This window comes from Cyanistes caeruleus, chromosome 13 (assembly GCF_971803275.1).
Source record: "Cyanistes caeruleus chromosome 13, bCyaCae1.hap1.1, whole genome shotgun sequence".
Taxonomy (NCBI): Eukaryota; Metazoa; Chordata; class Aves; order Passeriformes; family Paridae; genus Cyanistes; species Cyanistes caeruleus.
This window is the reverse complement of record NC_141713.1, coordinates 11,396,812-11,420,987: the sequence shown is the minus strand read 5'-3', so window position 1 is coordinate 11,420,987 and position 24,176 is coordinate 11,396,812. Positions and strand designations below refer to the sequence as shown.

The window sequence follows — 24,176 nt, the reverse complement described above, 5'->3', positions numbered from 1 at the left end:
GGTTGGTGTCACAGCAAACCTACAGATGATCTGCAGCAAATGGAAATGAGCTGGTGGTGGGAGCTGCTGTTTCATCACACGGCTGTGGTGAGAGGTGCCTTTCCCTGCTCAGCACTGTGTGGGGTATGGAGGCAACAGGAATCCCTGCCTGGATATGAGAGATCTCCGATGATTTCAGATGGGACAAGACCTTTGCATTTCTCACCCAATAAAGGGTAGGTGCCCATGGTCCTGCAGCTGGGACCCTGAACACTGCTAGGTGTGTCCTGTGCTCCTGTCACTCCTGTCAATGAGTGAGTGTAGTTATGTATTTTAGACTTGGCCAGTTTCTGGAAAAGCAGCTTAATTCCATATAACTTTCTATTCGTTTCTATTAATAATTTAATAGTGGTTATTATTTTTCAAATTAAATACAAACAAAGAGGTTTAACTTGTTAAAGCTGGTTTGTGTGAACCGTCTATCAAGGTTCTATGAAATCTGTGTAATTTCATAGATAACATCTGACCCAAAGCTGTGCAAATTTAAAATAACTGGAGACTTTTTTTGTATTCTGCTTTGCACTCTCAATCACGTTCTTCCTCCATATTATACTTGAAAAACATTAGGATATATAGAATCAGAAAGATAAAGTGTATTCCTTGACAGGTACACAATTGTTTTATGCAGGGTAGTTGTGTGTGTGCATGTGTGGTGTAACTTTTTTCTCACTAAAGTAATTGCAGACAACACTAAAGTCTATAAATTATTCCAAAGCCAAATCCTGTTGTAAACAAGCTCATAAGAAGTCAGGAGCTTCTTAGATTATTTCTGTCCTTAGATGTTTAGCATAATGACTTGTTTCCAATGAACCATTACTTGTGCCTCTGGAGTTCCCATAGAGGAAATTAAGCATTAAATTTTAAGTGGTTTTTTTTTATTTTTTATTTTCCACCTGCCATCCTAATTGCAATTTTCAAAGTTTGCTTCCAGTGACAATGGAAATGTAGATTAAAATAGAAAAATAGTTAAAATTCGTAAAACTAAGGGTCATAACAACAAGCAGGAGTGGTTGGAACAGAAGCAGTTATGACTGAAACCCAGAGCTTGTGGCATGGCAGGACTGTAGTTTGGCTGAGCCTGTTGCTTGAATGCGCATTATGTTTTCCCTGGTATATAGGTCAATTAGGATTTGGCTTATCTTTTTCACTTACATGTTTATTCTTCAGGTAACACTATTCTATATAAATTATTCCAATTTTTATTTGTTTCTTGTAACTTTTGAGCCTGAACTGCTATATTAATATGTTTTACTCCCCACGCCCTGTGTACTACTGCATGTCTATAATTTGTAATGGTTGAGTTTGTCAATTCTCATGATCTGTTACAAAGAGATCACTTTGTTCTTTTAAATGAAGGATAAACCCATTCTTGCTCCACCACAGTGTGGTGTCATGGTGAAATTTTGTGCTGGATATTTTAAGCAAGACACTGAGGTTTATTAGGATACTTTGTTTTGCTTGGGTCTAGAGGATAGGCAAGATGAAGCAGAGATAAGCAGTTCCAAGTTCTGCTGTCTGCTATTGGATTCTGTCTTGCAAGAATGTATTTTGGTAGAAGGCATACTCCTAATCAGTCATTTCACATTCAACATTGAACAGAACACCAGCAATCCTCCTGTTTTATCTCCCTTCAGATTCATGGGGTGCTTTGTAGATGATGGGTGATCCTCAGAACAGCTCTGTAAAACAGGGAATCACAGGTAGTCAAATATCACGTGGAAATTATGGCCTTGGGGTGTCTGGTGCTGCAGCAGACTGTTTTCCATTTAAAGCAGATTGTGCTTGTGGAGTTTTGCTTTCTATGAAGTTAGGTGTGTTTTTTCTCTTCAAGGAAGTAGTGGCTTTCCACGGATTTTGATTGGTCTCTTAAGACCCGGATGCATCGGAAAAAAGAAAAACCTGAAAAGTTCAATATAATAATGGGAAACAAATAGTCCAAATTTTCTCCTGTAAATTCTGAGGATGGAATACATTTGAGGCCACTCAGGGGTGTATAGAAAAGAAGTGTCCTTTAAAATCCAATTTTAAAATACTCACTTTTTTTCCCCTTTTCAATAAGTCAGCATTATTCCAGCAATCTCTGTGCTCCAGGCAGTAGGGTGTAATCTGTCTCTGCAGATATATCTCCCAGTTCCCATCCGGGCCTGCTCTAGTGGGGGTGCAAGCACTGCTGGAGACTGGGCCATGAGGCTTAGTGAATGGAGAAATGCTCCAGGGAAAGGGACAGGGACTCTGTGTGCCCAGGGCTTTGAGAGACTGCTTGAGATCCTCTTAAACCTTAATACAGCCCAGGGCTCTCTTCTGAGGCTTGCTTTGTTTCTTCCTGCATTAGGTACTGCAGAGATAATTAAACAACAGTAAATTCATCTGAATATATTGTGGAACTAATTGGTCTGTTTATAAAATAATTTTGCCTATTCTGTCCTGTTTCCCAAATTTCTGAAGGATTTAGCAAACCTGCAGTTTAAGTGAACTATGTTCACATTGAAGGTGTTAATTTTAATATGCATGTCATGTTTGAAAGTGTCAGCAGAAAAGACTGAATGATACTTGTTGCGTATAAATGTGAAGTACATAATTGCTCCAGCTGACATGTATGAATGCACTTTCATTATCGTGTCAAGAGGACACTTTGTGCTTGCAAATGAGCAGTGTTTGGGGTTGGCAATAAAACGGAAAGCACTTGCTTAAATAAAGTTTATTACAGCTTTTAAGAAAAATGTAATTATGAAGTGTTCATACTGAATTAGAAAACTGGTTTTGAAGTGTTAACTTTAATATGAAATGGAGTTATGGTTTAAAGGGGAAGAGTGCACGGTGCTGACGGTTTACTAAAGTGAGCCCAATATAAATGTGAAATGATGCTATTTGTTTTGCATGGCCACACAATATTCAGTGGGTATGTGAGCTGGCTTCACAAAATAATGAGTGACTGACAACCTCCTGCATTTTCTTAAATCAGTTTGCTTAATTTGGTGACCACAAGTGGAAAATACGTGTGTAAATGTAGAGATTCAATCTGAGAATCCACGGTAAAGGGTCTAGTGTTTTGTTAAAACTAGAAAACTAGCCAATAACTATAACCTTCACCTGCAGAAAAGATTCTCTGTTTAAAAACTAAAACAAACCCAACACCAACCAAAGAACCAACCAACAAAAAAAAAAACAAAAACAAAAAAACCAACAACAACAAAAAAACCCCATGTTTATTGGATAAGGATGAAAATCAGTAACGTTAAGAGTTTTGTTCAGTATCCAACCACCTTATCTTACAGGGAAGCTCAGCAGGGAAGGTAAGGCAAGGACTGTTATGTTGTGATGCTTATTAGAAGTTATTTAGAAACTTCTTATATTCACTAGTACTGTTGGACCTCTGGCCTGTTGTGTGGCTCTGTAGATATGACACATTACAGAGGACTAAATATGGATTTCTATGTCTAACATAATCAAAAAAATTTGGGTTCTAAGCATAGCTTTCTAGCTTGCATATGAAAAGCTTCTCCAAAACTGCTGTAAATTCCAGGAAGCAGAGGTGTTACTCAAATTTATGAGCTGCTGACTACCAGCCACATGCCTGGTGTGTTTATTATGCAGAACTCCTGAGTTAGGTGTGATCCTGACCTGTGTGTTGCTCTGGCTTTAAATCAAGGACTGTTGAATTATGGCTAGTAATCTCTGGAGAAGCACTGGATTGCACAGTCCCCTGTGCAATCTGAAATGTCAGCCCTGCTGTGAGTTGGGCAGTGCAGAGAAATGCAGGATATGCAGGAAGTAGGAGAGGTTGTGGAAGGTGTTGTTTCAGATGATGGTGAACATTAGCAGCAGCAGCTGGCAGGAGTTGGAGGTGCATCCATCCAGGGGCTGGAGGCAGAGTTTAGCCTGGGAAACTGGAATATTTATTGAATCCTCACCTCCACAAGACAGTGTCTGCCAGCAAGGTTGTGTGGAGCCTCTATTTTCCACTGAAAGCTGAAGCCCTGAGAGAGTGAGATGGAAGTGGTGTTGTTCACTGTGATAATTCCCCCTTGTATGTGCTTTTGCACACCCCTGTGCTGCAGGCGTGAATCTGACCCACATGGCATTCAGGAGCTCATAGGAACTTGTTAATGTCTTTTGTGATTATTCAGTATTTCTACTGGTCTGCAAAGATAAGCTATTACTCTTACAGAATGTTTTCTACATAAATTTCCCGATTCCATGTTTTCCTTTGTTCTTTAGGAGATCTTTCAAAAACTCCATCTGTGCTGCTGTGTTTAAAAGAACAGTGATTGTCTCAGCAGTGAGGGAGATTTTGCAGAAAGGAAGTAATAATTGCACTCATATGAAAGCTTTGCTGTCCATCAACAGAGAGTCCAGATGCGTTTCCCTGCAGCTCCTGTTTTGTTTGCATTTACAAATAGTGTGACTTTAGTATATCTCCACTTGACTACAAATGCATTTCTGTTATTTATTTTCTCTCTTTATTTCTTAGGAAATAAAATAAAGCCACTTTAAGTCTTTCCTCCTTTTGGACAGGAACTTCTCAATGAAATCTCATGTGTGCTCCCCAGCTTCCCTTGAATGTTCTCTCTAAAGGTTTTGATAACCTTTTGGAGGGCTAGAAAGGCCCGTGTAAATCTGTTCTGGCAAACCTTAAGCCTGCAAAGTGACACTTGTAGCATAAGTACTGCCATTCAGTGAAGATTCTCATAAGAGAAGATTACTTGTGGTGTCCCTGGAACTGTGTATCTTCCAATAGCTTCAAACTTGGGCTCTGAGGGGTTGTTGAGAGGTGAGACACTGCTTGTAGCTGTCTGGGATCACCCTCTGATTTTCAAGCTGTTAAACAAACAATGAAAAATACTGATTCCTCTCTCTTTTTCTGCTGTTAATTTCTGGAATGTCAAACCATTATTCTCTAGTGAGAGCTGATTGTTCCACATCAGGAAAAAATGGTTTAAAATTACTTAAAAATTATTATGCTTTTTTTTTTTCTTTTGTATGTAATTAGTTATGCAACCACAGAAACACAATCCTCTCATACATTTAGTTTTATTTCCCTGGCTGAATCAATCACTAGCTGCAGAGATGGAAAATACAATAATCCCCTTAATGGAAGTTGGTGTTTATTGTTAAACATGTTATATTTTCCAAGATTGTGTATTAGATATGTAACTTATACATGTTGAAGCACAATTGTGTAGCACTGGAGCTCTCTATCCATTCTTAGCTTGCATGGTATATGTGCAGTGCCTTGTCCCTGACATCTGAGATGCTATTTAAACTCTGGGCTTTAAGCATAGTAATGAGAAGTAAAGATAGAGCCACACTTAGTTCTCAGTACTACTGGTATTTTTAGATTAGATAGCACTTCTGGAAACTACGGGGATTTGTGTGCATTGCCAACTATTCCATGTTAATTTAAATCAAAATAAGAGACAGTAGAATGGGTCTCTATTGGTGCAACGATACCAGGTGTGTTATCATAAGAAGAATTGTTAAAAAAAAAACAAGCTATTGACCTTCTAGTGTTCCTCCAGTCTGAAAGAAAAGCTGTCCCCACCAAGGTATTGCACTGTTTACAGGAAAGATTGAAGACTACTTGGAAATATAATAGTTATGGAGAAAGAATGGCTGCAACACTAGGTATTAACTTAATGCTTGTTTGTGTGCTTAATTATTTCATTATTAACCCCTACTGTGCACTTGAAAGAGTCAGAGGTTCATGGATAGAAGCTTTCACTTCCCACTAATGAAGAAAGATTATTTGTTCTCAAAATGCAGGCAGTTTTCTGCACATAGACTTGTACAGAAAAGGGAAGATCTCACATGCAATTCTCCACTAGCAGAAAAGGGAGAGGGGAAATAAATATTTTGCTTTGGGATGGAAGAAACCGGAAGGACAAAATCTCTATAGATGTGTAAATAATCTGTTTTAGTTGCAAGAACACAATAGGAAAGCCTGACTAAATTGTAAACATAACTAAATTCTAGCTGGTAGGCTGTATGGATTTATTTACAAATTGTTCAGAGGTTTGCAATTGATCCAGAGTGGCTCAAGGCTTTATTATTTTAAAGGGTTTTTGTAACTTGTTTTAATAAGTGCTGTGCTGGCAAAAGCAGATCTGAAAATGTCAGTCATAACACAGTTTTTTGTGAAGTCACATGTGTATTAAGGTCTTTTAAAGGTAAATTGTCACATCCCTATGGAAAGGATGTTTAAAAATGATTAAAATGAAAATGGAACAAGTCATGTCCAAACAAGATTGCTTTGAGAAGGGACCCAGCTAGTTGCTATAGTTTCTTTCAGATTCCACACAGAATGAGAGCACCATCATTTCATAGCTGTAGTGTTGGTCCTGGTCATTTTACCGTCAGTAGCTGGTGTCCAGTACCACTGCACAGTTAGTGCAAAAGGGGATCTCTTGCTTTCTAAAATGGGTGGCAGGTGTGGAATAATTATTTTCCTGTGCATTTTATTGTTTGGGGAGGGGAGTTCATTTGTGGAGGTTTTTATGATTTTCATAATTTTTTAAAAATTCTTATTACTCAGGTATTTTGATTAGTTTTATTTGGCTGCAAATGGAGGAAATAAAGCATGCCAGATTTCTATTCCATCAAGAATATAGAACTTTATAGTTATCATTTCAACTTTTCACTACCATTTCCTCTCTCTTCTCCATTCAGGAAGCTTCTGATATTCAAAGTGTCAAATCTTAGAAGAAGATGATTATGAAAAATTCTGAACTGGCCAAACAAACTGAAGAAATACTTTAATTCCATATATTGATTCTAATGTTCTTCTGGTCAGATTTTTCATAGTTTATCCATAACCCCACTTAGCCTTGACCACCAGTTCTGATATTGCACCACTGGCCAATGTCAGCATCAGTGAAACATTGTAATAGTGGTCAGTGGAATTGATCTTTTGATTCTGGACAGAGTGAAGGAACAATGTGGGATGAGCTATGGTTATTGAGGTCAGAAAAAAGAAGTTAAGGAAGAGGTATTAGAGTGTGCTTCAGTAACTGAGCCAAAAACAAAAGAGAAAAAGAGAAAAGCAATGGTTTCCAGATGTCAGCATTCAGGAAAAGGGAAGCCAAAAGAAAGCAGGTCAGCATGTTTGGGGGATGGAGGTAAACAGGGATTTTTCAGTATCGATTTTGGTGTATAAGAAGTGACCAGTCATGAGGCTGATGTGGCAAGCAGGTGATAATAGAGAAGTACAAGACTGAATAGGACAGGCACAATGTAGAAAATCATTACATTATTAACTTAAAACCGTCACTACATGGTGGCTGCTGGGAAAATTTCCTTTGTTCTGTGCTGCCTGTCTAAAGCTGATCCATCTTGTTTTTAAAGTGCACTTGCCTCCTTTGTTATCACCATATTGGCATAATGTGTGTTGTAAAGTGACATTAGTGACAGAACTGCCAAATCAGGGAGTTTTCTATTTTAAAATATGCATCTGATGTATAAAGAAAGTATGGCAAATGCTAGGTTCCTTTCTGATTGGGATTTTTGGGACAAAATGTGATTTTGCTATTAAACACCAATTGATCGAAGTAAACCAATTTTTTTTAAAGTGCATTGAAATTCTGTCTCAATGCTGATTGCCTTCTGTCAGAAATCTGCGTAGTTTTCTCTAGATTTTCTGTAGGACCAAAAAGTCTGGGGATATTCTTTGTCAATGGGATGGAAACCATTAATAGGACAAAAAAAAATTTCAAGTAACTCTAGTGTTTATGAAATGAGCAGAATTACAGTTTCTGAAAAACATCAGAAAAGTCCATTTTATATTCAACTAGCATAAGATCAAATTCCAGGTGTTGAATTAGAATTAGAATCTGAATTAATCTGAATTAGAAAACAATAGGTCATATTTTTGTTCTTTATTTATATACAGAAAAGATGCCCTCCGACTTCTAAATGCTTTCTTAACATTCCTTTCCTAAAGTGTGACATTTGAGTTGCTTACCTTTTCTCTGCTGACCTATTTAAAATGATGAGTTAAATTTGGTATATTGTGGGTTTTATTTCTAATTAGCTGGGATGTAATCACTCCTTGAACAAATCTCATCAAATGACTTGGGACTGAGTTGCATTTAGCTTGAACAAACAGAATAAATCTGTGTCTCTGATTTCATTCATTCATTTTGATCATCCCCTTTACCTGAATTCAGTGCCAGTTTCACATATTGAAATACTCTTTAATTTCTCAGTGAAAGGCTGCTCAGCTCAAGTGTGATGGAAAATAAAGCACTGAAGTCTGAAATAGACATGGGTGGGAATTCTAAACCTGTTCACCCCTGAAGTTTCTGGGTTAGAAAAACACTTGAACTGGGTTGAGTCACCAGCAGAGATCCCAAACTGTTACTGCAGTGTCTGCTCAAGTGGGAGTGAGGTCTCTGGCACTTCACAGAGTGTCTGCCTGGTGTGTACAGAGGGAGCTGTAGTCAGTCCTTCCAGGAGAAGTCTTTCATTCCCAGTGTCCCCTGGCCAGCCAGTCAATATCCACTCTGGGCAGCCAGAGCCAGGCAGTTGTTTGTAACCACAGCAGTGCCTCTAACTGAGCAGCAGACCCCAAAGGAACAGCATCAGGGACTTGGTTCATCCAGAACTGTACCTGATGGCATACAAGAGCACAAACCCATTAATGGCTCTGCTCAGCACTGTGGAAATACTGCCCCACTGTACGTATTTGTCTTAAGAGCACTTAGAAATTCCAACTGTACAATAATGTGTGTCTGTTCTAAGGCTTTTGTGTGTGAGACTGCTTTGTCCTCACCAAATGAATGAACAATTATGGTCTCCAAAGACGATTTGGAGAGAGATACAATATTAGATGAGATTGGAAATAATATATTGGTAGTGAAGGATATTGAATTACTCAGGTTGACTCCCGGAGTGTACTCCTGCATTTCTGCATAATGATTTTGGCCATTATAATGAAATAGTATATTAAGGGAATAAAAGATTGTCAATAAGATATTTAAGCTTCCACTACTGAATGTAAAATACTCACATTTTACCATTTAATAGCAACTAAGATGTCTCACCTTATCAAACTGCAATAGCTTAGGAGAAAAACTGTTCCTCCAGTGTTGTATACCAGCCCTAAGGTGAAGGTAGGGTTAAATTTCACTGTCTAATGCACATTTGTTCTCATCGTAAAGCTAATCTTGTAATTTCTCACAAGACTGGCAATCTTGGGAGAAATGAGCTAGTACTGAGGTTAAATTACCTCTTACCCTAAAGGAGGCAAAGGATATTCTTGGATGAATGGCTCAGCATGATACACATTATAGATAACTAAGGTGTTGCATAATGCAAGTCTTGGCTTTTGGCTGTAGAAAGAGCTTTAGGCCTGTTTTTAGTAGCATATCTGTCTGAAAAATAATTCAAGGCTTTTTTGGAATAATTCAGTTTTATTGAAAGTCTTTAAAATTGTACTATCTCATTTTGTATTGTCTGTTGATTACTGATCTCAGAGTTTTCAGTATTGGCTGGAGCTATTAAAGCAGTCACTTTCTGGCAGAAAAATGTACAGTGCTGACTTTTTTGATGAAATGTGCAGGATACTGGAACTTAAGTAATGTGGGTTTTTTTAATGTACATGACTATAAACACTTTTTTCTCAGCATAGCATTGAGGCTAAGATTTTTAAAGCCTTTTTGTCAATGCTTAAAGACAAGAAACTGAAATATTTTCAGCACTCACTTTAATATTAATTATTGAAATGAATTAATCTCAGATGTAGATATAGCCTACACATTTGTTCAGAACAAATTTTGCAATCTGGTTTTGACTGTTTCCTGACAACACCGATTCTTCTTTTCTGCAACAGACTAAATTATAATAAAATATAGAGCCATAGAAGGGGTTGAAAAATAATTGTGGAATAACTTATTTAATGCTGGTTACAATTAGTTTTATCTCATAATAAATTATTTTTCATAATTTTCACCTGTTCTACATGAGAGCAACAAGAAATGGCAAGCTCAGCAGAAAGTAAGGAAATTACAATATATGAGTGATTATTAAAAGTGTCAAGAAAGGGAAGTATTTAGAGGAAAAGTCTGAACTGTAAGAAACTAAATAGTTCAAATAGTCCAGTGTTTCTTGAGTGTGCAATATCCCTTCATTTGTCAGTAGTGCAGAGTTAAGGAGAGAGATTCACTTTACTCAGTACTCTTTGACATATCTGTGAAAATTGAACAAATTCAGCACATTTTTTGGACATGTTTTGATTGGAGGTTGAAAACGTGGCACCCAGAATAGCAGAGAATTTAACAGAGAGGCAAGACAACTGGGGAAGGTAACCAGTGAAATTATAACTTCATAAAATGGACTGTAGCTGATAACAAGGTGTTATGTTGTTGGCAGTCACAGATATGAACAACTTCTGTAGGAATGTATAGAAGCTTTCAATAAAAATAATGGTTTCTGTAAAAAAAGGACTTGGGATATATTCAGAAAATATTATGAATTGGAAGGGACTCACAAAGGATCCTCAGAGGTCAGCTCTAAATCTGTTGAGTTTGATTTTAATCTCTTGGTTAGTTCTGAATCCCTTCTGGATTATCCTTAACTGCAGGTATATATTAAAGTTGATGCTGATCTATGGCTTTATGTTGATATGAAACTTTGATACTTCTTGAGAAGCCATAGGAAAACAAGTCCATTTCAGTATGTAGTACTGAGATGAATTTTGGGGCTAGTAGCAGCCCATATAAAATTTAGACATTAATTTTTTTTGTTAAGAAAAAAAATAATTATAATGGTAGTGAAATGACAGCAAACTCAGTGAAAACAATAAACAGATATTTGTGTGTGCACCTTACAGTTACCCAGAAAAGAAGACAGAATAACTTAATTTAGACAAAAGCTGTCACTATACATCTTCAGTGGCAGAAAAAAATGTCTTTAACAGAAGAATAACCATTCAGAATATGAAGAATATAGAAGGCAAAATACAAAGAGAGAGGAAGGGGAGAAAGCAGAAGTTTTCTGCCCTAAATCCCTCAGTGATCCCCATTCCCACTGAGGGGAGAAAGGGAGGGGGCGAAGGGAAGGTGAGGGTCAGCCCCAAATGCATGATTTCCTTCTTGGTACCTACTGAATGAAACTGACAGGCTTTCCTACATGATTTATTTTGAAAGAATCTGCTTATTAAGAGTAACTACTAGCAATAGTTATATTTACAATATAATTTACAATAGTAACTATTAGCACAAGTTCCACTCCAAGATACAAAACATCATTAAAGTTCTGAGATAGACTCATTAGCACCTGATTTTCCAATCGTATTCTGAGACTGAAATAGACTGAGCTTGGACTTACAGTCCTTTTTGATTGTATTTTTTAAATATTTTAATCAGTTGTCTTACTTTCTGTATAGGGAGAGGTTGGCTTCTGTGGCATCTGTTACGGAGTGAAACTATGAATTTCAAACATCACTTCCAGCATCTGGGCTTCATGCATATGTGTGCTGAGTGAGGTAAAGAATACCTTCAAATTACTCTCTTAATTGCTGTATTTAGGTGCTCAAAGAAATGGCTGAAGAATGAATTCTTGATAATATTTGGACAAAGATAAACAGATAAAGGTAATAAACGGTTAAAAGGTAATAATAACAATGATCAGGAAAGTTCAAGAAATTATTGTCCTCAAGAAGAATAGGTTTTATGGAGATGCTGACATCATTATTCTTATTCTGAGAGTTGTCTGTGTCATTGTGTACTGTTAATATGAGTAAGTGAAAACTCCTTCAGCAGTATGTCCATCTGTGCTGTGTCTGTTTTCCGAAGAAGTGGGTATGTGAAAATCAACCTTCTCAAACGAGGAATCAGTTTCATATTATTGCCATTTTTTCTCCTCCAGTTTTTGATAACTTCAGGGATGTTTCTGATTTCTGCCACCTGCAGTAGCAGAACTGGCAGCAAAGGGAAGTGCCAGGGACCCCCATCACAACGTTCATGTCTTCAGACATGAGAAGGACCATTAAATTTAGAACTCCTCCACACCCGCTTTAGATGTGTCACCTCTTGAACTGCCTGATAAGGTGATTGCATGGGCAATTCAAAAATAGCTGCCCTACCCTGCAACCCCATTTCCAGAGGAGCCATGTTTTCAGAACAGTTTCACTTACTCTCTGCAAATCTCTGCCTTGCTCTCTAATTTAAAAAGATATTCTTTGTGTCTGCCACCTCCCTGCTAAATGTAGATTGTGTGTCAGGGGGCTGACACACAAAAGGCCTCAATCTCCTAAGAAGCTGCCACCAGAACACCTAATAGACTGTCAGTTTGAATGTTTAAATGAGACACAGCAAGGGAAGGAATAATGCTTTTAACAAAAGAGTGGTGGGTAGGCTAGGGAAAAAAAGCTCAGCTCCACTGACAAGGTGACTGGAAATGTAGTACTTGCAGCGGAAGGGAGATATTGATGAAAGTAACAGGTGAAAAATGGTGCTCAAACTTGGGCTGCTAAGGGGAAATAGAGCAAGCATTTATGGCTGTAGAGAGAAGCAGGTAAGGAGTCAGGTTAGGACTAGAAGATTGGCTCCTTTGTAGGATGCTGTGCTGCCATCTCCCTCTGTGACAAGTGGTACTTTCAAGCTATGTCTCTGTATGTAATACAGATTTGGGCCTGACTGAGCCCTGAAAATTAGTGTTTGTACATCCTGTTTGTTTTAAACCATTTCAGGGAGCTACATCTTTGAAACTATGCGTGACATTATTTAGCTTAGGGATTAAGAACTGAATTCCCGCATGTCAGCAGCATCTCAAATTGCCACGCTCACAAAGGGAATGTGGAAGGACAGAAATTGCAGTTTTGCTCTGTGTTGTGCAAGTGATGTGTTTGAACACTGCCACTATGAAAACACATTTACTTTGGCACACACTCTAACCAAAGACTCTTCTGCTTTCTTCAAGAAAGATGGAAAGAAGAGCTCTGCTCCCTCCTGTGACAGTAAAATAACTTTCTGGTGTTTGGATTTATTCTGTGATGGTCTTCCATGGAAATATGTCTGTCTTTTGAGTGTCTGTCTTTTTGAGTGATGCAAAAAAGAAGTTATTACAAGTCAGTCACTGTCTCTTTCTCCTTAGTCCTGACTGCTGGATCCACTCATGCCTTTGGCTACCTGTTTTGCCAATAATTTTCCAGTTAACAGGTGGCAAGGCCCATGTTGCGGGATGTTATTAAATGGTTTTCCAGATGGTTGTAATATTGTATCTTTAAATAAAAGTACACAAGCTTAGTGGCAGGATCTTATTTATGGAAAGCTTTTGGCTCCTGAACTGCTTGTTGAAATTGTTGTGAGCCATTTGGTCACTGGGAAGTAATTGTGTATTACTGTAGACAACAAGCTGTTTGCATTAATTAGCAATCAGAGCATATTGCCAAATGGGGAATAACATGTCTTTGACATCTCTGCAGATCCTGGTAACTGAGGCGGTGCAGACCCATGGATTGTCCTTTGCTGCATGTTTATAGTGTGAACTTCCAGTCCATCTGCCCATACAGCCATCTGCAAAAACACCAGGGACACAGCTGGGAGAAATAAAAGCTAAGGTAGAAGAAACAGCATGTGAAAGTACAAAGAGTTTGTAAAATGTCATTGTTTTTTGCAGCAAAAGTAACTTCTGTGATCATTTCATGTGGCTTCCAAACATGGGAAGTGGTGAATGTTGTCTTGGTCACATGTGCCATTTTCACCAGCTAAGGCAGAGTTGTAGTAAATTGATCAGAGGCACCTTGAACCAGCCTTAGGAGGCACAGTACAGTGTGATAGAGGAGGGACAACCTTCTGAACACAGCTCAGGAATCCTCCTTGGATGAGGTCATGGGTGGGCCAGATCTCATGAATTAAACTCAGGAAGAATTCTGGCCATTCTCTGTCTCTCCTACTGCACTTTTGATGGCATAGACAGGGATACATTTGGATGTAGAAGGTGCCCTTGGCTGAACAGCTAGGTACGATATACTTTTATCCTTTTTTGCTGGGTTGTGGGGGTTTTATTAAAAATAGTTGAAATATCACGAAAATATGGTAAAAACTTCAAGAGAGCAGGAACTTTGTTCCAAGTGAAAAAAGAAGGGTGACAATAAAAAAGATATTTCTATAGAATTGACACTAAAGTAACATTGGGGGGATTTTCCCCTATTGGCCAGTCAACTTGAATCTTCTCTTGAAAAATAATATACAGTATCAACTGCATCCTAAATAGAAATTGTTGTGATATGCACTAAGAAAATCTTGAGATTCGTAGTATTTCCTGTGTAGCATTGTTTTCATTCCTCAAGGCTTTTTGAAAATGTTTTCCTTAGTGGGAAAGTTCCATGTAAAAAATTAGGAATAAAGAACCCAGAATAGTCTGGACCCAGAGGAAGAAACATTCATGGGGGAGTATGAACTGTGGGTTTAAAATTTTAGAACTCTGGCTCTTCATATTCCTCCTTGCTTGGAAGTCATAGCTGGATTTTTGATGACCTCTGAAGTTTTTTTTGACAAAGGTGATCAGGAAAAATTAACTTTTTCAGGATTTTTTTTTTTTAGGGAAAATTAACTGCATGCTGCATATATTTGTATTTTAAAATCAAATTAATTTTATAGGCATAAGGTGGTTTTAAGAATTACCTTCCTGGACCTCAAATAATATGTGCATGTGTCTCTGAAAACTCTCGTGCTGCTGTAGTGGATTGGCATCATTTTCTCTCTGTGTTTTGTAGTGCAAGTGATAAAACCAGTTTTGACTCCAGTGTGCAGATTTGTACCCCCTGAGCTAGGAAACGTGGATGTTTGAAATCCAGCAGCAGTTCCTGCCTCTCTTGTGTTATGTAGAGAGCAAAGGCACAGTGGGAGAGAGGAAGGAAAAATACATTCAGGTACAGGTCAGTGCTTTGCATTTTGACTTTTTTTGCAGGAATGCTTGTACTGCGAAATGCATTTTTTCACTTATCCTGTGCTTAAGAATTAGAGATGTTTGCTACTAAAATGCCAGGTTCTCTGAGTTATTAAGCACAGTATAATGAACCCATTGCAGAAAATAACTAGAATGTGATCTATGTCTGCAGAGGAAGGTAAGGAGCAAAACACATTAAAAAATAAATTAATGTAATGCAAAATAACCTTAGTTCCACTGCACGGAAATTTATAATTGCACTGATCTTGTTAAGCTGCTCTTCCAGAAGATGCTGCACTTTCTGTGCAGAAGTACAGTATGATGATGGGTGTCATTCAAAATTAGGATCTTTCACATTCAGAGTGTTTGGCATGTACAGGTAGAGATATTTCAATGAAGCAAGATATCATCTAGACAGGAACTCTTAACAAACAATTCCCACCAGAGGCTTGGGGATGTAGTTTTCTAGTGCTTCTAGGTTCTGGCTGTTTTATTTAATTTTTTCTTCTCTAAGATGTATTGCTTTTTGCTTACTTTCAAAAGGCAGTGCACTGACATAATCTTTTAGGATCTCATTCACAGCTCCAGGGTTACACTGGAGGTCAGGGCTGCATTCTCAGCTCCTGGTGGCTTGATATGAATAAATTGATTTTGAAATAACTAAATAAATTTCTGTGATAGCATAAGCAAAGATAAAGCATTTTCACCAAAAGGTTCAAAGCTAGCATAATTGGCCAATAAATAAATAAAAATCTCTTTGCTGTCTTTCAGAATAGCATCTTTCACACAATGTTTTTCACAGCTGCAGAGTTCACTGGCCTTAGCCACGTGTGACTTTAGTTACCCAACTGACACTTGTGACTCCTTCTTGGAGTTTCCAGGGGAAGCTGATGTCCTGTGTGCTCCCTAAGGAAAATGTAACTGTGAGCAGAGGAACAGTGTATGGTGATGGAGATCATCTGAGGGGGCTTTGTGCCAACAGTGCATACACTTGAGAGAAGGTCATGGGCTCAGGTAACTCTCTTGCCTGTGCAGGGAGATGTACAAAGCCCTGTGTAATCCTTGGAGTGAAAGCAGGTTGGATAAGTGTGTGAGAGGCAGCTGAGCAGCTCCTCACTGCAGGGGCTGCAGAATGAGAGCAGGAGCTGCAAGCAGAGAACACAAAGGGAGGGCACTGGAGTGGGCACATGGCTGACATGGACCTCATGGGCTGTTGTGTTTGCAGGAGCTGGAGCAGTGGCAGCCTGGCCTTGGGTGGGAAGCAGCACTGGGACATTTGTGTGCACATTTGGATCAGTCCTGCCCTGGCACTGCAGACACTCATGGGAACGGGCTGGATTGAGAGTGCCGTGGTGCCCGGGCAAGAGATCCTCCATCTGGGGCTTGATGAGAACAGGTTTGGGGATTTTTTTGTAGTGTTAAAATTTTTTTGCCTTCTGTTATTTTGCAAAATGCATTGGACATTTTTCAGAATGACTTCATTTGATCTCTTCTGTAATATGACCTGAATTAAAGGGGGCAGGGAGTGAAAAAAATGGATTTTAAAAAGCTTCCATTGCAAGTAAACTGGACTTTCAATTTTTGGTCAAAGGAAAATTTTTAGGTCGTGTTTCACTAAATTTGACTGCACTCCTTTTTTTCCAAAACCATGTTTATTTGCATGGAAGCTGAGTTGTGAAAGGGGAAGGTGTGCCTGAGAATGAAATTGAGCAAGATGCTTTCAGCTTGCCTGGCTTTGATTACTTGTCAGGAGCAAGTGTTGCTCTGTTACTGAACTGGTTAGTGTAACACCATTCTGCTTTTCCTCAAAAAACTCCATCAGATGGAGTCTGATTTCCCCTTGGATTAAAGCCCCAGGGCTAGGCAGGGGTGCCCCTGCTACCTCTTGGTCTGTGATGTGGTTTCAATTTTGCTTTTCAACCTAGAATGATATCTTAGTATCTTAGTCTTGTATCAGTGTAGTGTATTAATCCCATATAAATCTTCTTGGTATGGTTCCTCAGACCTGAAGACTTAGCCTTAAAAAATTCATTTAGTAGTTATTTCATAAAACCAATGCCTGCATACTTTTGTTCCCCTTTGTGTTTTTCTTGTCACACTTCATTGAGGTGAAAACAATTTATTTGCTTCTCTTGCCAGGATATGTCAATCTGACAGTGAAAATAAGATGTCATTTTCAGTGTCTCATCTGATCAACAACATAGACAGCCATCAACAAAATATTTACATTTTTCAGTGATGATTATGGATGAGAATGCATAAATCAAGTTTGTTTTACATTTTATAATCTACATTGACACATGTGAATTGATTCTGAAGTTTCATTAGGACTAGAAAGTGCCAAAATGATTCAGTGAACATTAAGCATGTCAATAACCAATGAAAACAGTCAAAATCAAGGCTATTCCTCCTTATATATTTTTTCTTTACTAGTTTTCAGTTTATTCTTGCCAGTAGCTTCCATTGATATTAGTTGTAAATGAAGGTAAAATGTTCTAGTTATTGCTTGTAACTTTTTGCTTATAATCTAAATTTCTGCATTAGGCATATTACCAGAGATTTGCTGATAGGCAAAGTTAAATCTGCTTTTAGTTTTTAATTTATTTTTTAATGTCTAGCCAATTTATATATTATCTACAGTTTTGCATTTATCTGTAATTTCCAGTAAGATAAGTCATGCTCTTAATTCTTTTATTTGATATCTTCTTGCCTCCTAAATATCTGAAAACTTTGATTTGAGACCAAGTGTCTCTTTAGATGTATACTCTGCCAGATATTGAGTCATTAGACACTCCTGAGAACTTTGGTGATTGCAATGTTGTCAATTGCCTTTAAACTTTCTATATGTTTTTATAATTCTCATGTGTTCTCACAGGTGCTCTAACAGCCTTGGGTCCTTTCTCAATAACCTATACAGACATAATTATAGAATAGCCAAAAAGAACATAATAAGAGGAAATCAAATACCACACATGTGTCTTAAAAATTCCTTAGGGATTATTCAATCACTGCAGCCCCTTATGTGAGGAAACAAGCAAGCTGCCTCATAAGCCAGCTCAGTTTTTAAACTGGGGGATGGAAGTTCTTTCCCACAACAGAAAAGAGCAGTTTTCAAGTCCTGGTGTGATGGGGATGTGGTGCAGCAAACACAGACAGTAAGAGTGGCCATCCATCATTTGACACACTAATCTGTTGGTCTTGCAGGGCTTATAGAAAAGCAAACCGAGGTGGGGAAAAGTTATTACTTTATACATTAAAAGTGCCAGTGTAAGTTTTACTTCTGTTAGGCTTTTTTACCATCTATTTTGATGCCTGAGTTGAAAGTGTTGTGCAAATATCCAGGCAAGACAGAACAGCAGCTCCTTGTTTCTGCTGCTGGGAAAGCCCAAACGGTGCAGTTACACTTGTGCTGAATCTGTGAGCAGTCCATGACACAGATGTAAGGTCTCACTCCAGTGTGACTTGGGTAACTCTACTCAAGTGCTGTCATCTCTGCTTTACCCAGTGCAGTGGGCTGAGACTTCCATGGGTTTGGAACAGCCTCATGGATGCAGAAGTCCATCTGCATAAATGGATCCCAGTTTGGTTTCCTTAAATGTTCCTAGTGTTTCTCAGAAAGAGCATGATCTCTATGCTCCCAGATACTCTAAAATGCTTTGAGTATTGTTTTAACACCTTTTCTGAACAGACAACCTTTCCTACCCTGGAAACTTAATAAGCAAATACATGGGATCTGAATCTGGCATTCCCAGTACCCAAATGGTAACGCACAGTGACCAGAAAAGTGCTAATTTTTGTAGGCAACAGGCTTGTATACAGCATGAAATGAAGTATTAAACATTCTTCCAAGCTGGTGACCTTTTACACTGGGGAGGGAAGATGTAAAACCTGACATTTTTTCACTGATCACCTTTCAAAAGAATAAAAAACCCCACCTTTAATCAGTGAGTAAGAAATGCTCTTTCTTGGTTTTGAAATTTTCTACGATTGATTGCACACACTAACTTAGAAAAATTGCCACAGACTCATAATGACAGGTTTTATCTGAAATTATATAAAATTGGTTTCAGTATTTATTTTTTTTTTTTAAAGAAGAGCTTGTATAAAGGTTTCATTGTCTTTAGGTAGAAGTGAGTTACTCCTCAGTGTGGGTAATTGTACCTGGTAGTCATTGTTAAGGAAAGAAAAAATGCCTCCAGTGTCTTTTGGTCTCAGTTCTTCCTTCAATGTGCCCCCTCACTGCTTCCTTTTTCAGACAGTGCTGTGTTTAGCATGGAAACACAGCCACAGTACCAGGATGCCCAACATGTGTCAGTTTTATAAAGCCTAATTCACGAGCAGTGCTGAAACCCACGTTGTTGAAGGGCATAAACACAGAGAGCTAATATTCTTCAGGCAAATCCAAAGTTATTTTGATATAAGACAACTTCTGGCAGGTTACCTTCTGTCCTTCCTGCAGTAAAATAATGGCTTTTGTCACTTGTTTTTAATTTCAAACTGATGTGCTGGAAGTATCTATTTCAAAGATGAAGGAAAAGTAAGACAAAAAGAGATTGTTACTTTCCCCAAATCAGTTTGATTTCTGTCATTACAAAACAATACCTTTCCAGCAGATGTCTTTGAATACCAGCCAGCACTATGACAGATAACTTATAGCTGCTCTGATTATTCATGCAGATATCAGCAGGTTATTCCAAAAGGGCTTTATTTCATATTGTTAAAGCTATTCTCTAAAAGAAACAGTAATCTTTCTGATGAGCATGGGGAACAATTTCTTCAATACCAGTCCAATTTATTTGGACCCTCTGATTGGTGCTTTCAGCTAGATCTCTAAGCACAATATTAATTATTCATTAAGGTACTTGAAGGGAGAATATTTGCATAGCCATACTGCAAAATTGATGAGGCTTTGCGTATGCACCATAGGAATAGCTTTAAACTTAGTGCTAAAACTAGAGATGATACTAATAAAATTGTTAAAAAAAATTATCTAAAAACCCAACAATAATTTGAACTTTCTCATAACCACAGAACATTTAGTTTTATAGCACCCACATGTCCTATTGAGAGATCATGAAAATATTCTTTCTACAGCTGGTCATGTGGGTATAGAATAAAAAAAAAAAAAATCCTCAAGAACCTTTGTATAATAAAAGGTCATAATGGGAATAATAGATAGTAAAAAGGGAGAAAGAGGTTTTCTGTGTGTGGGAGGAAAGAGTAGGGCTGACATTTAATGTACTTATCTCCACTTGGAAACACACAGGCTGGGTTTATGGAAAATTGTAGTGTTCTGTCCTCAGATGGGCAGAGGGTCATCTGCTTACAAAAACGTTGGGATACTCCTCTTTGTGTGTGCATGTTAACGTGCAGTTACTTCTAAAATGGTAAATTAAGAAAAAAAATAAATCAAAACCTTTAAATTCAAACTTTCTTAAAAACAGTAAAAATTGAAAAAATAATAATAGGTGATTGGGAAAGTACAAAGGGGCTGCACTGTGGCCTGGCTGCAGTTCCCACAGCTCTTTTGCAGATGAGGGAACCAGGCTGGAAGGTGTTTGAGCTTTTAATCATCCCTTACTCCTTTCTCTCACGCCTTGAGCTGGGCAGGGGGAGAAGCTCCTGCTTCACACCACATAGGAAAGCAGAGCGACCTCAGGACCTTGTGCCTGAGTTTCAATATTTTCATTCACTTTCTCTGTAGCCAGTCCCAGTAATGCTCAATGTGTGTGAAACACAGACTGCTTCTTACTCTCTAATCTGGCATCCTTGTTAGCAGGGAAGGAAGGAATGTTCCAGGTTCTTGAATTTAGGGCAGCAGTGCCATCAGTTTTGGCAAACATTGAACAAGAATTGGTTGGTTTGCAAAAGCAAGCTTACAGCCCCTGAATTAGATAGCTAAAACTCTGACAGGAGAGGTGAATTTCCACTCACAGGGATGTAATAATGTTTGTGGGATTATCTTTCAGAAGGTGCAGAGGGACAAACAGAAAAAAAGTGACCACTTGCTGGAAATGTCAACAGGGAATCAAGAGTAATATAGTCTATTTTTCATTCATTGCAAAATTTTTTAAATTCTATTTCGAAACTTTTTTCAACACCTCTAGAAAAATTGTGATTTGAAATATTAAAACCATTTTAAAAGTGGAATATGGTTCCGTTTCAGTACAATTCTGCTGAATCTAAAAATGCTTGAATTTATCAGAAAACTACTTTTAGTGTAGATTTACTGAGAAACCATTACAGTGTAAACTGAAATACTGCCAAATCAAATGCCTTTTCATCATAAAAATTCAATAAATTAAACAGAAAATAATATGGTTAGGTAATTTTATAATTCAGCACACCCTGAAGTTCAAGTGATTCCTATTTGAGTGCCAAAGGGTTTTTTACTGGAATTTGTTGTGTTTCACAACAGGCAGAGAAAATATATTTGTTGGTGCACTGATGATTTGGAAATGTCTTAGAATGCCAAGATACAAAGATAATGTAGATAATGAAGCAGGTCATCTTTAATTTCAAGTCTTTTTCTTTTGTACAGGAGTAAAATGTTTTTGGTCTTGCAGAAGGAATTTGAGTGTTCAATTTGCATTGTAACTAAGGGTAATTCAGCATCCCAATCTCCGGAGAGTCTTTGAAAATATGATAATCTTATCTAAAATCTCATTTGCTTTGTTTTTACCTTTAACAGTTCTATACACAACCTGAGCATTATTAAAATGCCCTTTAAAATGAGCCTGAAAATATTGGGATTCCATTTTGAAATGGGCTGAATATAATTGAAGGTATTAGGAGAGGGAAAGACTGTAATGAATGGCAGGAAAGGCATATGTGCTAGTCCTGTGCTGAAATTGGAGGCACCTAACAATGGGATTGGAAAAATGCAGTCTTACATTATAAGAGAATATGAATTTCATCAGTATTCATAACATATGTTGATATTCCATCAGTGAAACACTGCTGTAAGCATCAGTCCATTTGCATGCAGAGCAATGCTCTCTTAAATAGGAAAATAAATGAGGAGTTAGTCCTGATATGGGGAGTGTTTCAGACTGTTTCCTTACACTAAAAATTCAGCAGCCTTGGTATGATTGCTGATTTCTAAATTTTTCAAGAGATAACCAGAAATTGTAAGAAGTAACCACAGCTGAAATAAAAATAAATATTTCAAGGCAGTTTTGATAAGCATTTGGGACTTCATCTGAATGAAGTGCTAGACCTCAAAGTTGTTACACTTCACACCCTCCTTTGCTTTCCCCCACTCAATTCTCTCAATGTAGTCTTTGGAAAACAAACCTCACGTGATATAGCACGGTGCACAATATCTAAAATGTTTTGGATTGTCTCTGCTTGGGCTGGAAAACTTAAGCTGAATTTTCCTCTCTGATTGACATGAATTAAAATGGACAAACCAGCCATTTTTCTGCTGCTTGTACAGATATTACAGCCTACACTTCTCTGCTTTTCCCAAAAGCAAATGTTTTTTTGCACATTTCTTCATACTTATTTTGTTTTTATGTGTGGGATTTTTTGTTGGGTTGGTTTGTTTGTGGCTGAACCATAGAGATATCTCAGACTGGTGCAGATAGGGCAGAGTTGTCCTTAGCTTGTCCTTGGTCACCATGCTAAGATTGATGACCAATTGAAGGCTGTGCTTGCTACACCTCGTAATAGTGTACTTTTAAATTCAGGCTGAGCTTAGCCTGCAGAGTTGGTTTCACCTATTGAATGAGCTCCAACCACTTCAACTGAAATTGAATCTGACACCAAGAGTCACCCAGATGTCCATTAGGTAATAGGAAAGTGTGAACTGAGTTTACCAGTGAGGAAAAGACACATGCCTACACACATGGTCTGTCCTTTAGAGTTAATAAGATGGGGTATCAGACAAAATTCACCAGAGGTATCTGAAGACATGCCTGTAATAGTAGTGAGCAGCAATTTCAGTGTTCCTTTTGACTGTGTAATAGAAAAAGCCATAAAACTGGTGTAATTTAACTGAGAAAAGGAATCAGTGCACTTTTGCACATTGTTGTTCATTCCCCTTAATAGAGTGCACCTAATGGGCAGCAGATGAGCTGAGGAAATGAATCTTATCCTTTAGTGAGACATTTTGTTGAAAATAATTCAGCTTCTGGTAAAATAGTGTCTATTTGCTTTAATATGCTTTTCCCTTGGGAAGATTAAGTACATAACTCTTTTTTAACTGGTGAAGTTAATGATTGTGCATATGTAATGAAAAAGTTTTGAATTCTGTTATCAGTCCATGCAAAACAGGGATGATTTGACATGAGATCAATTGGATGTGTCTGTAGAATTCTGTACTGTATCTCCAAAGCCTACACTCAAAACTGGAAGCTTCAGAAGAGGAAATATCCACATTTATGGAAATAATGTGAATTTTGGAACATCCCCATATTTTGCAGTCATGATTTGGTGAAATGTCAGTGTCCAGAAAGGTAAACATTCTGGATCATAGAATCATTAAAACTGGAAAATACCTCCAAGACTGTCAAGTTCAACTTTTAACTGAAAACCACCATTTGCACTAAACTGTGATGGTTTAGTGGGTATGGTGAACCCACAAGTGGGCATGAAGAAGCCACAGGGACTTGTCCTACCTGCCTGAGCAGGTTTGTCCTTCCTTGTTTCTTCTGAAATATCTTTTTCAAAGAGAGATTACTTCCCACACTCCCTCCAATGACCCCCACATGAGGGGGCAGTTCATACAACCAAACTTTAGAATATTGCTACTGCTTTAATTTATAAGTAATCTTCAAAATTAACTCCAGCCCTAGGTATGCTTCAAATCTAAGTTCTCATTTAAATCTAACTTTCTCTGGATCAATACTGCCTCCTTGACATCACCATCAAGTGTGGCTCAAATGTTCCATGTTTAAAAGTACTTTGATTTGAGGGAAAAACATGTGAAACTTTAGGAGGAAATATCTGCCCTGAGCAGACTTCCTTTTTAAAACAAAAGATTTTAATTTAAATAAATCTAGAAGAAAAAAGTTCTGGGTAGACTACTCTGCTGTTTCCGCTAAGGATATAGTGGTCATTATAATTAACAAATACTTAGTAACCAAAGACAAAGGAGTTAACCTCTGGAAACAGTGTGGTGTGTTTTCAGACAGATGCTTGGGATTTGCTGGAAAAAAATGAAAGGTTAAAATAGTTGGGTCTGCAGCTCCAATAGTCAGTGTTTCCTTCCAGATGACCTACACTTTCAAAACTACCCTATTTTCCCT

At 37.9% G+C, this 24,176-nt stretch overlaps 1 long non-coding RNA gene across 16 annotated transcripts in view; it reads left to right on the top strand.

The window, feature by feature from the left end:
* LOC111934127 (uncharacterized) overlaps positions 1-24,176 on the top strand; it is a 244,390-nt gene that overhangs the window by 97,533 nt on the left and 122,681 nt on the right. For 9 of the 16 annotated variants that reach the window (XR_015275607.1, XR_015275605.1, XR_015275606.1 and 6 more), the window contains 3 exons: positions 11,420-11,518; positions 13,460-13,594; positions 14,753-14,914. This is a non-coding gene — a long non-coding RNA (uncharacterized LOC111934127). The remainder of the gene's footprint in view (positions 1-11,419; positions 11,519-13,459; positions 13,595-14,752; positions 14,915-24,176) is intronic. The other 7 variants (XR_015275614.1, XR_015275604.1, XR_015275613.1 and 4 more) reach the window with 1 other exon arrangement.